Below are 14,326 nucleotides of genomic sequence, written 5' to 3' on the forward strand. Positions count from 1 at the left end.
CTTCAGAATTCAAACGATTGATTGAACATAATCTATTAGAATCTAGTTAACTGACATGAAATGTAACAGACAAATTCATCTTTTATGGATGAGAATGCTTTGATTTCTCTGTTAGATACTGTATAAGATGGTTTCAAAGTGACAAGAATAACATTTAAAAAAATACCCACGTTTTATTCCTTGTTGCAATGTTTGCTAATGCAAATAAATGACAGGACATACATTTGGGAAATATAGACTGTTCCCTAGCAACCAGTGAAACCAGTCTATACCAAGGAAACTATAACAGAAGGAAGGGTCATCACGTCAGAAACCAAGGAAACTATAACAGAAGGATGGGCCATCACATCAGAAACCAAGGAAACTATAACAGAAGGAAGGGCCATCATGACAGAAACCAAGGAAACTATAACAGAAGGAAGGGTCATCATGTCAGAAACCAAGGAAACTATAAAAGAAGGAAGGGTCATCGCGTCAGAAACCAAGGAAACTATAACAGAAGGAAGGGTCATCATGTCAGAAACCAAGGAAACTATAACCAGGGGTGTAAAGTACTTGAGTAATTGTACTTTGTTACAATACTTAAGTTCTGTTTTGGGGGATTTGTAATTTACTCAAGTATTATTAGGTTTGTATACTTTGTACTTTTACTCCATTACATTTCAGAGAAAAAAAAACATACTTTTTACTCCTTACATTTAAAATGCAGACCTACAAAGTACAAAGTACAAATCTCACAGGTCCAACCATTTTAATTAGTATATTTTAATTGTTTATCTGGCCGAACTAATGTTAACGTTATTAATCCTGCGACCGCAGGTAAACAGCCAATCAAATCCCCATCAATGGAAAATGAACCCGCCCATACCCATGCTGATTGGTCCTTGTGCAACACTAGAAAGCGGGGATCTTTGATTAAACACCTGCTATCAGAAGAATAGACAGTCAGATCCGCATTATGCTGTGGTTAATATTGTGATATTATTCAGGGTACTCCAGTATTCTGTCTTTAATATTGTGATATTATTCAGGGTACTCCAGTATTCTGTCTTTAATATTGTGATATTATTCAGGATAATCCAGTATGCTGTGGTTAATATTGTGATATTATTCAGGATACACCATTCTGTTTTTAATATTGTGATGTGAATGCCGTCCATGTTAGTTTACCTTCAATGGAGAAGTGCATTAAATAATTTTAATGCAAAAAAAGTGTCCTCTGTTCTTTCATTTCAGCATTGTCTATCGCAGAACACATTCCATTGTGGGCAGAGTGTCTGCTTGGTTTCATTCCAGCCTCTTCAACTAACTCACCTGGTGCAATGTATAGTTCAAATGAAAACTTGGCCCACGATGGAATGAGTTTGAGACCCCTGGTCTATCCCTTTCAAAAAAATAAATTGCTTTTACCTTTTAAGTTTTTAGTACATTTAAAAGTAGGACTTTTTGACTTTTACTCAAGTGTGTTTTTAGCCAGATACTTTGACTTTTACTTGAGTCAGATTTTGAGACGGTATACCCATACTTTCACTTAAGTATAATTTCTGGATACTTTTTACACCCCTGACTATAACCGAAGGAATGGTCATCAGTTTCACGTCAGAAACCAAGGAACCTATAACAGAAGGTGTCAGGCTCCTCATTCACTTCATGTTGAGGACCACGTCTGAATATCATACTCATGAAGTATAGCATGTCTATAAATGATACCACCATAGTCCAAGAAAGCTGCTTTGACAAAATGTAGAGGGAATTCCAAAGACTCAGCGGAGTGCCCGTAGGCATCGGTTACATTAACCCTTTCACTACCACACTACCAAATGGTTAACCCTTTCACTGCGACAATACATAAGGTTAACCCTTTCACTGCCACACGACAAATGGGTTAACCCTTTCACTGCCACACGACAAAGGGGTTAACCCTTTCACGGTTAACCGTCTGTAGTGTGGTAGTGAAAGGTTAACCTTATGTAGTGTGGTAGTGAAAGGGTTAACTTTCTGTAGTGTGGTAGTGAAAGGGTTAACCTTCTGTAGTGTGGTAGTGAAAGGGTTAAGGAGGTTAACATGCATCTGAGGAAAGGAACACAGCCCTGAAGCTTGTTGTGCTGGTCGGTGCAATCACTGACCGGGGGGAACAGTGGCACAACGGCCAGCAGGGGGAAGCAGTGGACTGTGAAATGCGAATGTTCACCTGACTGTTGCAGCAAAAGGCTCATGGTAGTTGCCATTTACTTAGTCAGTTAGCTGAAACGCTTTTATCCAAAGCGACTTACAAGTTCTGTACGACACGTCATCAGGACTAACTTGTAGTTATAGATATACACATTAGGATCTGACATTTCACTATGATCAATGCACAATATAATGATAATAATAATAATAATAATAATAATAATAATAATAATAATAATAATAATAATAATAATAATAATAATAATAATAATAATAATAAATAATAATAATAATAATAATAATAATAATAATAATAATAATAATAATAATAATAATAATAATAATAATAATAATAATAATTGCAGCCCATAGCACTTGATTTATAGCCTAGCTGCAGAGTAGCTAACACTGGACTGATGTGGTCTCTCATCTAGGTTCTAGTTTATAGCCTAGCTGCAGAGTAGCTAACACTGGACTGATGTGGTCTCTCATCTAGGTTCTAGTTTATAGCCTAGCTGCAGAGTAGCTAACACTGGACTGATGTGGTCTCTCCTCTTGGTTCTAGTTAGTAGCCTAGCTGCAGAGTAGCTAACACTGGACTGATGTGGTCTCTCCTCTTGGTTCTAGTTAGTAGCCTAGCTGCAGAGTTTTGAATGAGTTGGAGTCGTTCTGTGTTTTCTTTCAGGCAGGCCAGTAAAGAGTAGTCGAGTCGGCTTGAGATAAAGGCATGGAGCAGTTTCTCAGCGTCCTTTTGATATATAAATGGCCGTACTTTAGCTAAGTTTCTGAGGTGGAGGAAGGCCTGAGTCTATGATAACACAAGACGTAACTTCGGGTACGGAAGGAGTAAGTTGCCCCATATTGCTCAGCAGCATTTCTCTTTTTGTTATACGGCCGACTAGTAGGATTTCAGTTTTGGTCATCCATTTATTTTGTTATTGATAAGAGACAAGCAGTGATGGAGTTAATGGCTGCAGCATCATTTGGTTCAGCAGAGATGTACAATTGTGTGTCACCTGCGTAGCTATGGAAACATACATTGTGTTCTCTAATGATGTCCCCAATTGGCAGCATGTATAGCGCTGCTGTCGGGACAAAACCTCATAACTCCAAAAACCCAACTTTTCAGCAGATGAAAAAAACGAACACAGATTTGAGGGTGAATAGAGTTAGGAGGTTTAGACAGATGATCGGTTTAATGCTTTCCCATTGTTTAAACTTTGTAAAACCCACACACACATATGGAGGATGATCTACGGAGTTGATTTATATAAAAAAAAATGGAGTTATGAGGTTTTGTCCCGACAGCAGCGAATTAGGGAGAATAATAATGGACCAAGGCAGCTCCCCTGTGGAACTCCGAAGTAGGTGTCATGTTTCTCAGAAGAATTATCTCCAAGCCTGATGTAATACTTTCTCCCTTTGATTTATGTTCAGAACCAGTTTAATACACAGTCAGAGAGACTAACTTTTCCAGATGATTCATTACGATATCATATCATGGTCAATCGTGTTGAACGCTGTGCTTAGGTCTAAGACGACAAGAATTGATACCTTATTTGTCACATTATTTTACTAAGAGCAGTTTCAGTGCTATGGTGCATTCTGAAGCCTGATCATAAGTCCTCCAGGATGTTGTTTTCTTTAAGAAAGGAGTTTATTTGGACTGACACAATCTTTTCAAGTATCTTGCTGATGAATGGGAGGATATCTGCCTATAGCTGGTCAGTACATTACTGTCTCTAGGTTGGGTTTCTTTAGTAAGGGTTTTACGACGGCTGTTTTGGATGTTGGTGCTGATGGATATTTGCATAAATAGGACAAAACACAGGTGAAAAGAGAAAAAACCATGAGAGATCAAATAAAAAATGGTTACACACTGAGGTAGGGAGGTTTGTGATCATGTAAAAAATAAAATAAAAAAACAGTTACATACTGAGGTAGAGAGGTTCATTGATTGAACTCTTTATTTCGAACATGTAAATAAATACAAACAATATAAAATCAAAACAAATCATTGATCAAGAAATTTTATGTAAAAAAAATAAATAAACAAAAGCAAAACATAACTCAATTTACATGTTCGAAAAGGAGTAGGAAGAAGTATACACTTATTTAATCATACCCCTTTTCCACTACTCAATGAGTGTACTAATTTAAAACCTTACAAACCAAATATATATATATATATGCAAAACAAAAAACAAAATTGTATATGTAAAACCTGAAAGCAATCAAATAGAAATGTAAACACCCATGAATGTCAAATCCCTTCCTCATCCATGTACCTTGTGAACACCATTTCTTTATAATACAGTTTGAATTGTCTCATATTATTTGGACAGGTTAAATTATATCCATCCAGCTGGTGGATATCCATGGGGGTGCTGGTGGATATCTATGGGGGTGCTGGTGGATATCTATGGGGGTGCTGGTGGATATCTATGGGGGTGCTGGTGGATATCTATGGGGGTGTTGGTGGATATCTATGGGGGTGCTGGTGGATATCTATGTGGGTGCTGGTGGATATCTATGGGGGTGTTGGTGGATATCTATGGGGGTGCTGGTGGATATCTATGGGGGTGCTGGTGGATATCTATGGGGGTGTTGGTGGATATCTATGGGGGTGCTGCTGGTGGATATCTATGGGGGTGTTGGTGGATATCTATGGGGTGCTGGTGGATATCTATGGGGTGCTGGTGGATATCTATGGGGTGTTGGTGGATATACATGGGGGTGCTGGTGGATATCTATGAGGGTGCTGCTGGTGGATTATCTATGGGGGTGCTGGTGGATATCTATGGGGGTGCTGGTGGTGGATATCTATGGGGGTGCTGGTGGATATCTATGAGGGTGCTGCTGGTGGATATCTATGGGGTGCTGGTGGATATCTATGGGGGTGCTGGTGGATATCTATGGGGGTGCTGGTGGATATCTATGGGGGTGCTGGTGGATATCTATGGGGGTGCTGGTGGTGGATATCTATGGGGGTGCTGGTGGTGGATATCTATGGGGGTGCTGCTGGTGGATATCTATGGGGGTGCTCTGGTGGATATCTATGGGGGTGCTGGTGGATATCTATGGGGGTGCTGGTGGTGGATATCTATGGGGTGCTGGTGGATATCTATGGGGTGCTGGTGGATATCTATGGGGGTGTTGGTGGATATCTATGGGGGTGCTGGTGGATATCTATGGGGGTGCTCTGGTGGATATCTATGCGGGTGCTGGTGGATATCTATGGGGGTGCTGGTGGATATCTATGGGGGTGCTCTGGTGGATATCTATGGGGGTGCTGGTGGATATCTATGGGGGTGCTCTGGTGGATATCTATGGGGGTGCTGGTGGATATCTATGGGGGTGTTGGTGGATATCTATGGGGATGTTGGTGGATATCTATGGGGTGCTGGTGGATATCTATGGGGGTGCTGGTGGACATCTATGGGGGTGCTGGTGGATATCTATGGGGGTGCTGGTGGATATCTATGGGGGTGCTGGCGCTGGTGGATTTGGATTTGATCTCATCCTCCACACGCTGCAGGGAACAGCGAGGCTCTTGACTGGGATCCCAGCCGTCAGCGAGATTGGTTTGGAATTATCCTTAAAACGGGAGCAAAGTGCTGACACGGGCAAAGTGATGGAAATTACCTTCCCGTGGTTCTCAGTCGAGGTAAAGCCCTTTAACGTGCCTTCCTTTACAGATCTGGGTCCCCTAAGGGGGGGGGGGATGGATCACCCACAGAGAACAACAACAACAAAGTAAGTGTTTTCTGAAGGTTTCTCTCTGGACGATCCTGGAATGGCTTGAGAGCAGGAAGACGAGTGCAGACCGTCAGGTAGGTATCTAAGCCTTCGCCGCAGAGCGGAATACCAGGCAATCTCTGCTTTAAATATGTTGTTTACACATATACCCCAGGGTAGTTGAGTTTACATATATACCCCAGGGTAGTTGAGTTTGCACATATACCCCAGGGTAGATGAGTTTGCATATATACCCCAGGGTAGTTGAGTTTGCATATATACCCCAGGGTAGTTGAATTTACATAATATATTCATGCAGTTGAGTTTGCATTATATAACCCTGGGTAGTTGAGTTTACATATATAGCCCAGGGTAGTTGAGTTTACACATATACCCCAGGGTAGTTGAGTTTACACATATACCCAAGGGTAGTTGAGTTTGCACATATACCCCAGGGTAGTTGAGTTTACACATATACCCCAGGGTAGTTGAGTTTACACATATACCCCAGGGTAGTTGTGTTTGCATATATAGCCCAGGGTAGTTGAGTTTACACATATACCCCAGGGCAGTTGAGTTTACACATATACCCCAGGGTAGTTGAGTTTGCATATATAGCCCAGGGTTTAAGAATGATACTTACATAAATAGCATCAGAAACGAATCTTTAAAGAAATGCTCACGTCTCTCCTACAAATTGGACGATGTTCAATATTTTGTTTCTAAGGTCACACCCCCCCCCCCCCCACGGCGCTGAACCGACGTGAACTAGCCATCATTCAAGACCACCTACGTCCTCATTTAGCATCCCGCCTCATTATCCTGAATCATTATGCGCGCCTCATTACTCATTGTTATCAGGGAAAGTCCCGCCCCCTCGCTCCAGTGTTGCGTGTCCTCTGTGCACTTACTGTTCCAGCTTTACGACGAGACAGAGGCATCCCAGCCCGCAGTTTAACCAGCGCTCGCAGAACGCCCCTTTAGGTACGGTTATTCGGTACAGGCAGTGGAGGAAGAAGTACACAAATACCCTCCTAGATACATGAGTACTCTGGTGGAAGTAAAAGTCCTCCATTCAAATTCTACTTTAAAGTAAAAGTAGAGAAGTATTTGCTATTGAATGTACTTAAGTATCTAACGTAAAAGTATGCATTCTACATGACGTTTGTGTGTTCCAGTGCTTGGGAGTGTTCAACCGTCATTGACCTCTATAGGTTGTGTTAAAGTGGTATGTGGTCCAGTTATGCTGCTCTGATTAAAGGTTGTGTTAAAGTGGTATGTGGTCCAGTGATGCTGCTCTGATTAAAGGTGATGTTAAAGTGGTATGTGGTCCAGTGATGCTGCTCTGATTAAAGGTGATGTTAAAGTGGTATGTGGTCCAGTGATGCTGCTCTGATTAAAGGTGATGTTAAAGTGGTATGTGGTCCAGTTATGCTGCTCTGATTAAAGGTGATGTTAAAGTGGTATGTGGTCCAGTTATGCTGCTCTGATTAAAGGTGATGTTAAAGTGGTATGTGGTCCAGTTATGCTGCTCTGATTAAAGGTGATGTTAAAGTGGTATGTGGTCCAGTTATGCTGCTCTGATTAAAGGTTATGTTAAAGTGGTATGTGGTCCAGTTATGCTGCTCTGATTAAAGGTGATGTTAAAGTGGTATGTGGTCCAGTTATGCTGCTCTGATTAAAGGTGATGTTAAAGTGGTATGTGGTCCAGTTATGCTGCTCTGATTAAAGGTGATGTTAAAGTGGTATGTGATCCAGTTATGCTGCTCTGATTAAAGGTGATGTTAAAGTGGTATGTGGTCCAGTTATGCTGCTCTGATTAAAGGTGATGTTAAAGTGGTATGTGGTCCAGTTATGCTGCTCTGATTAAAGGTGATGTTAAAGTGGTATGTGGTCCAGTTATGCTGCTCTGATTAAAGGTGATGTTAAAGTGGTATGTGATCCAGTTATGCTGCTCTGATTAAAGGTGATGTTAAAGTGGTATGTGGTCCAGTTATGCTGCTCTGATTAAAGGTTATGTTAAAGTGGTATGTGGTCCAGTTATGCTGCTCTGATTAAAGGTGCTGATAAAGTGGTATGTGGTCCAGTTATGCTGCTCTGATTAAAGGTTATGTTAAAGTGGTATGTGGTCCAGTTATGCTGCTCTGATTAAAGGTGATGTTTAATGCCGACTTGATTGGTCTGAAGCCAAATCTCATCTGCTTCTCTTAGTGGGCTTTTTATGTGCACTGGCGCGGAAGCATTGGTGGAGGTGTTTCCTGTTTCATAATAAAAGTTCTCTGCGCTACGAATTTCGTAATAAAAGTGGCCGCTATTGTCATAGGAGAAACTTACACATAGTATTTCAAATGTTCTGCATTTTGATTAATAGGGCCAAATTAAAATGCCTTGCGGGCCGCCTATTGGGAACCCCTGATATAGACATATCATAGATAGAAACCGCCAATAAATAATATGTCTGTTTAAGATATGGAATAATTAAGAGCTGGACCGGCCGGGCCACCGGGAATATTCCCGAATTTCCCGATAACCAGTCCTGATCACATTCACACATTCACACACCGACGGCGGAGGCGACCGTGCAAGGTGCCGACCTGCTTATCGAGAGCAGTTAGGGGGTTAATTGTCTTGCTCAAGGACACTTCGACACGCTGCCCCGGTGAGGAGCGGGAATCGAACCGGGAACCTTTCGGATTACCAGACGACCGCTCTACCGTACCCCCCGAGCCACTGTCACCCCCGTAAGTGCACAGTAGTATAGACAATATTAGCAAGACGGTTAGTAGTATCAGACCAGTTAGCGTAGTATTAGGGTACATTACTGTAAGAGGGTTAGTTAAGGGATGTTATGCTAAAAAAACCAATAAAGATAAAGTTGGAAATATATAAATAAATGCAATTTCTGGGCCCGTCCCTAACTCACTCATCCAAATGAGTCCCTGGGGACGACGGGAGGAGAGATGAGAGACGGAACAATACAAGCAAAACTCCTGTGCCTAAAAATATCTCCGTCATAAACACTGCATCCATTAAAAATCACACGCCGGAGTGTGGGGGGGGGGATTCCCTCAGGGACCGCATGCCAGTACTTTGACTGCCGGTTAGAGTTTTGTCAGAAACAAATCTATAGACCTTGTTGTGAAACAAGAACACGATGAAGATGAAGATGAGGAAGAGCTAGTGCACGGGAACATGCAAATGAGGAAAAGTTCCGAGCGGCCTTCGAGCGGCTCAGCCGCTAATTACCTTGGATTTATTTCTCAAACTGTATAGTCGTTAAACAAAGAACTGAACTTTGTAAAGAAACTCAAAGTTGAGAGCGACGCACGGCTTTGTTGCTAAGTTGTGAGCGACGCACTTGCTCTGTTGTTCTATAAGGTAATTCAGGACCAGTGTTGGGAAAGTTCACTTTCTACATGAACTAGTTCAGTTCACAGTTCACACATTTTAAAATGAACTAGTTCACTTCATAGTTCATAATTAAAGTTCATGTTTCAAAAATGAACAAATTTATAGTTTATAGTTCTTTTTTCAATACGTTGCTGCAAGCTATTATTTGTCAAATTTATTGCCACAACCCATAATAGAACCACACAATACTGGCATTTCCATAACACTTTGCTGCCGCCCATTCAGTCCACACTAGTAGCAGCTGCAGCTTTCATCTCTACAGTATATTTTCAAAAACATGAGGAAAAAAGTGCTGCTTGAATGGTCTTTATTAAGTATAATAATCTAAATATACTTAAAGTACCAAAAGTGAAAGTATAGTGCCGACATAACTCTGTATGTACTAACACAACACGAGGTAGGAACCAGGCTGAGGTATGAAACTAAGGTTGTACCTCAAAGTTCAATATTCAAAGTGCAAAACATTTACTGACTTTAACTAAAACTCTTTTAAATGCTCATATTGTACACCGACGTCGTAGAGTCTGACTCTGAGCGAGTGCTGCTGCTCTACTACCAGACTCCCCGAAGCTCCGCCCAGAGCGGTTGCCAGATTTGGTGGTTTTCCGCATTATTTTGAAGCCTGTTTACGGTGTGTTTTAACTGGGTTTTCGGCTGAAAGGCATATGAAACCTGGCACACTTTTGAACGCTGTTATAATATAGTGCTGAGAAGGAACACACTTTTGAACGCCGTTATACAGCGCTGAGAATGAACGCGTTCTCAATTACGTTCATCTAGCGGAAAAAACATCCGTTGAGTTCACGTTCGCCCAAAATATGAACGCGTTCACGAACGATCGTTCATTGAATGCGTTCAGGTACATCACTGTTTAGGACTGTACTTTTTTTTTTTTTTTTTTTATTATTATCTTTTTCCCCCTCCTTTTTCCTCCGATTTTTCTCCCATCCCAATGTTAGTCGTTATGCCAAATCCCAATCCCCTTCCTGGTCGCTGTGCACTTACCCCCCACAGTCGGTCTGGGAGAGTGGAGGCTATCACGTGCTTCCTCCGACACACGTCTAGCCAATCAACCGCTTCTTTTCACCTGGCAGCGCGGACTCTCACTGAGAGGGTGTAACGTGTGGAAGGATCACACTACCCCCCTTAGATCCTATCCGCGCTGAGCAGGCGCCCCGACCGAACTGTAGGAGTCGCTGTTTACAACGACCCGGACCCACCGCGCCAGCTTCCCCACCCTCTAATACAGCCAATTGTATTAGTGTGAACGGCCAGCCAAGCTGGTGACAACGCCGGAGCTGTGAGCTGGATTCGAACAGGCGATTCGAACAGGCGAATCCAGCGTCTCTGGTGTTGGTGACGAACGCAATCTCCGCTACGCCACCTGACCGCCTGAGGACTGTACTTTGTAAAGAAACTCAAAGTGTGAAGAGCGATGCACTGCTCTGTTGTTATATTTTTATTGAACTATTTTATCACACTTTTTACTATCCGTTCCATTTAATAATTTTTTGCCTATTTTTAAACCGAATCAAACCGCACTTTTTTACTCTGTCTATTCTATTTTATTATTTGTATTACTGAATGAAACTGTAAACAGAGAGGCCTATTGGGATGCTAGATCCTAATGTGAAACACTGTGATTTACCTTACCTTGCTACCTCTCTATCTTTTTTATGCTCGCTTATGCCTGTATTTCTTTGCTGCTGTGAAGCACTTTGAACTGCAATTTATGTATGAAAAATGCTATACAAATAAAGTTATTATTATTATTATTATGAAGCGGTGTTATGCGCTGGCGGCTGGCGTCCATCTTGCCTTTGTTCACCTCCGTCTCCGCAGTAAGGTGGATGCCCTCTCTCTCTCCGCCTCTAGAGGGTGTTGTGGTTCCCACGGAACCCCTCGCCTCCATGCTATTACTGAAGTCGCCATTTCCTGGTTCGAGAACTATCTATCTAAGTGGGTCTGACTCTTAACTCATTGACCGCCATGCTGTTTTCCCATCTTTACTAAATGTTGCCAGTGTTATTGACCATTTTAGCTATGTTTGCGGACCCATTGTGTGTTCTGTATTATAGCTATGGAGACAATAGTATGGCTCATTTGACAGGCATTGTTCATAGTCCATCACTGACTAACCAGTTGATTTCTACATACTGTAGTTTGTGCGCTATTACACGCTAAACATCACCCCTTTCCAAAATAATCCAGTATTTTTTTCATAGATCGCGAGATATGACGCGTTATATGCATTATGCTCAAATCGTTCGGGTTGCTCGCCTGAAACCCCAAATACTTCCAAATCAAAGGTATATACCATATACATATGTGTCTTCAAAAAATCATCAAGGGAGGGGGGGGTCGTCTTACCCCGAAACTGCGATCGTTACCAAAAGCATGTTTTAGGTCCGGTAAAATACGACACTGTGATCGGTACAAAAACATGGTTTAGGTTAGGTAAAATAGACATAGAATAGACCTTACCTTAGCCAGAAGGTACTCCAAAAAGAATAATCCCAGAGATCCCATCGCCATCGCGATTACTCGTGTATATGTGTATACTCGTGTATACGGGAAACAATAGGTTTGAGGCGAGAAAATCTCAGAGCGATCGTTCTGTCCTGATTCCCTCTGAGGGGGATGAGTTCTTGCAGACACTCCCCACAATAAAGTGGCCCAGTTCAAAAGGTCGTTTTTTTTTTGAGTTTTTTCGATACTGCCACCTGGCAGGATTCGATCGTCATTGCAATTTTAACATAGGCAGCAGTGCAAGGGAGACCCAGGGAGCTCCGAGCAAGTGCTTAGAACTGGGATCAAAGGAAAAAGATCAAAGGAGTATACTCGTTTTTGGCACTCAAGCGTTGGCGAGAAACACGAGTATAGTCATTTTTGGCCCAGAAAGAGTTAACCACTACCAAAACCTGCACGGACTACAACGTATGACGTATATCATGCCAGTTAGGGCACCTTGTGTTTACTGCACCTTGTGTTTACTGTTTACATTTACTCTTACTCATAGTATTTAGTCAGATTCCAATTTTCTATTGCCTATATATATATATTTTTTCATCTCTCTATATTAACGTAGCCCATTTCCTCGTATTGTTTTCATCTCTCTATATTAACGTAACGCGCTATTCATATCAATCGACATCACATCAATATATAAATAACGTATTGTTTTCATCTCTCTATATTAACGTTATGCTGTAAAAATCTGTTCTATAGGCTATATTTAGTCTAGTTTATTAGACATAAAGCATTTAAAAATACTTTGATTAGTCTACATCAATAGCACATTGTCAAGGTTGACAGAATAAAGTCTATATCAACTTATTTCCATCAAGGACCTTGGTGTATAGTTAGTTAGTTTTAGTATATTGTGCACGGCGGTAGCAGTTTTAGGAGTGATAGTGAGTTGAGTGATAGTTAGTTTTAGTATATTGTGCACGGCGGTAGCAGTTTTAGGAGTGATAGTGAGTTGAGTGATAGTTAGTTTTAGTATATTGAGCAGTTTTAGGAGTGATAGTGAGTTGAGTGATAGTTAGTTTTAGTATATTGAGCGAGTGTATTGAGCGAGTAGTTAGGCGATAGTAGGGCTAACGCGATTGGGCGCTGAGAGAAGCGTCAGTGGCCAATCAGGCCGCGTAAACCGAACGCGGAAGGACAACCGCCTTGGGGAAAGTATTCACGCGTCCCCTCCGGTACACGAGGAGGCAGCTGTCACCTGTACAGCGCGATCTCTCAGTGGCGAGGAGTAACGCGTGGGAGGCTCACGCTGCCCCCGATACTTCCTGATTCTGCTGTACAGGCGCACCAACCGACCTGTAGGAGTCGCCGTCCACAACGTCCAATTCCCACCCACCGGCTTTACCACCCCCTAATACTGCCAATTGTATTAGTATGAACGACCAGCCAAGCTGGTAGCAACGCCGAGAGCTGGGCTCGATACCAGCATCTCCTGCATTAGTGGCGAGCGCCTTGCCCACTGCGCCACTTAGCCGCCCTTATTGCATATATTTATTGAGAGTATGATAAAACTGATAAGGCATCAATCAAGACCCTCATCTGCACCTTTGTTTCCACTGTTTATCTTTCTCCTATTTTTATATTTAGATCAAATTTTATTGCCTATATTCATGTCTTTCTGCTATTACCCTGCCTGTACCCTCCCCTCCCCCATGCGGCTATGACACCCGAAATTCCCCAGGGGGATCAATAAAGGAATGTCTTCTTATCCTCTCTTGTAACATCAACCTTGCCTCCGTTCACCTCATACAGTAAGGTGGATGCGGCCTCCGCCTCAAGAGGGCGCTGTGGTATCAGAGTTCCCACAGAAACTCTCTACGCTGCGTCTCTACAATTCGTAGCCGCATTTCTGCAGACCCCTCTCTGATTGGTTGAGCTCCATTTCTGCAGACCCCTCTCTGATTGGTTGAGCGAAGCCCCTCCCTTAACAATTGTATGTATTGAGCTGTACTGTACTGTACCCATTCTGCAATCTGTTAATAAAGTTTTCATTCATTCATTCATTCGCGGCCTGCCCATTTGATGTTCCCAAATCATATTCAGAAAGTACTTCTATTGACCAAGGAATTAGTTATTATTAGTAAGACACAACATTTCTGTAGCAATTTACCACCAGACTCTTTCTCTTAAGGCATTAACTGGGTTAATTAATATAAATGTTATATTGTAACTGTCTAGTTACACATTGGTTCCGAAACATGTATGTTCCTGGCTGCAATTAAAACGTTGAATCTGAGAGAGCTCTGGTCAGCGAAGCCGGCGAGCGATTATTATTGGTTTTTATGACAAACCAATTACATAATCCTATCCAACATATCTGTAAAGGCACACACAACATATTCCAGTTAACGCTATATTTTTTTAATGATTCGTTATGGCGTAATCAATACTTCCATGCGTATAAATTGCGTTCGCGACCTCCATGTTTTGGGGCTATTCATCAGAAAGCTCGGATCCGGGATTCGGCTCCCATCCG

This window comes from Notolepis coatsorum, assembly GCF_963971535.1.
Source record: "Notolepis coatsorum genome assembly, chromosome: 3".
In the NCBI taxonomy this organism is placed as follows: domain Eukaryota; kingdom Metazoa; phylum Chordata; class Actinopteri; order Aulopiformes; family Paralepididae; genus Notolepis; species Notolepis coatsorum.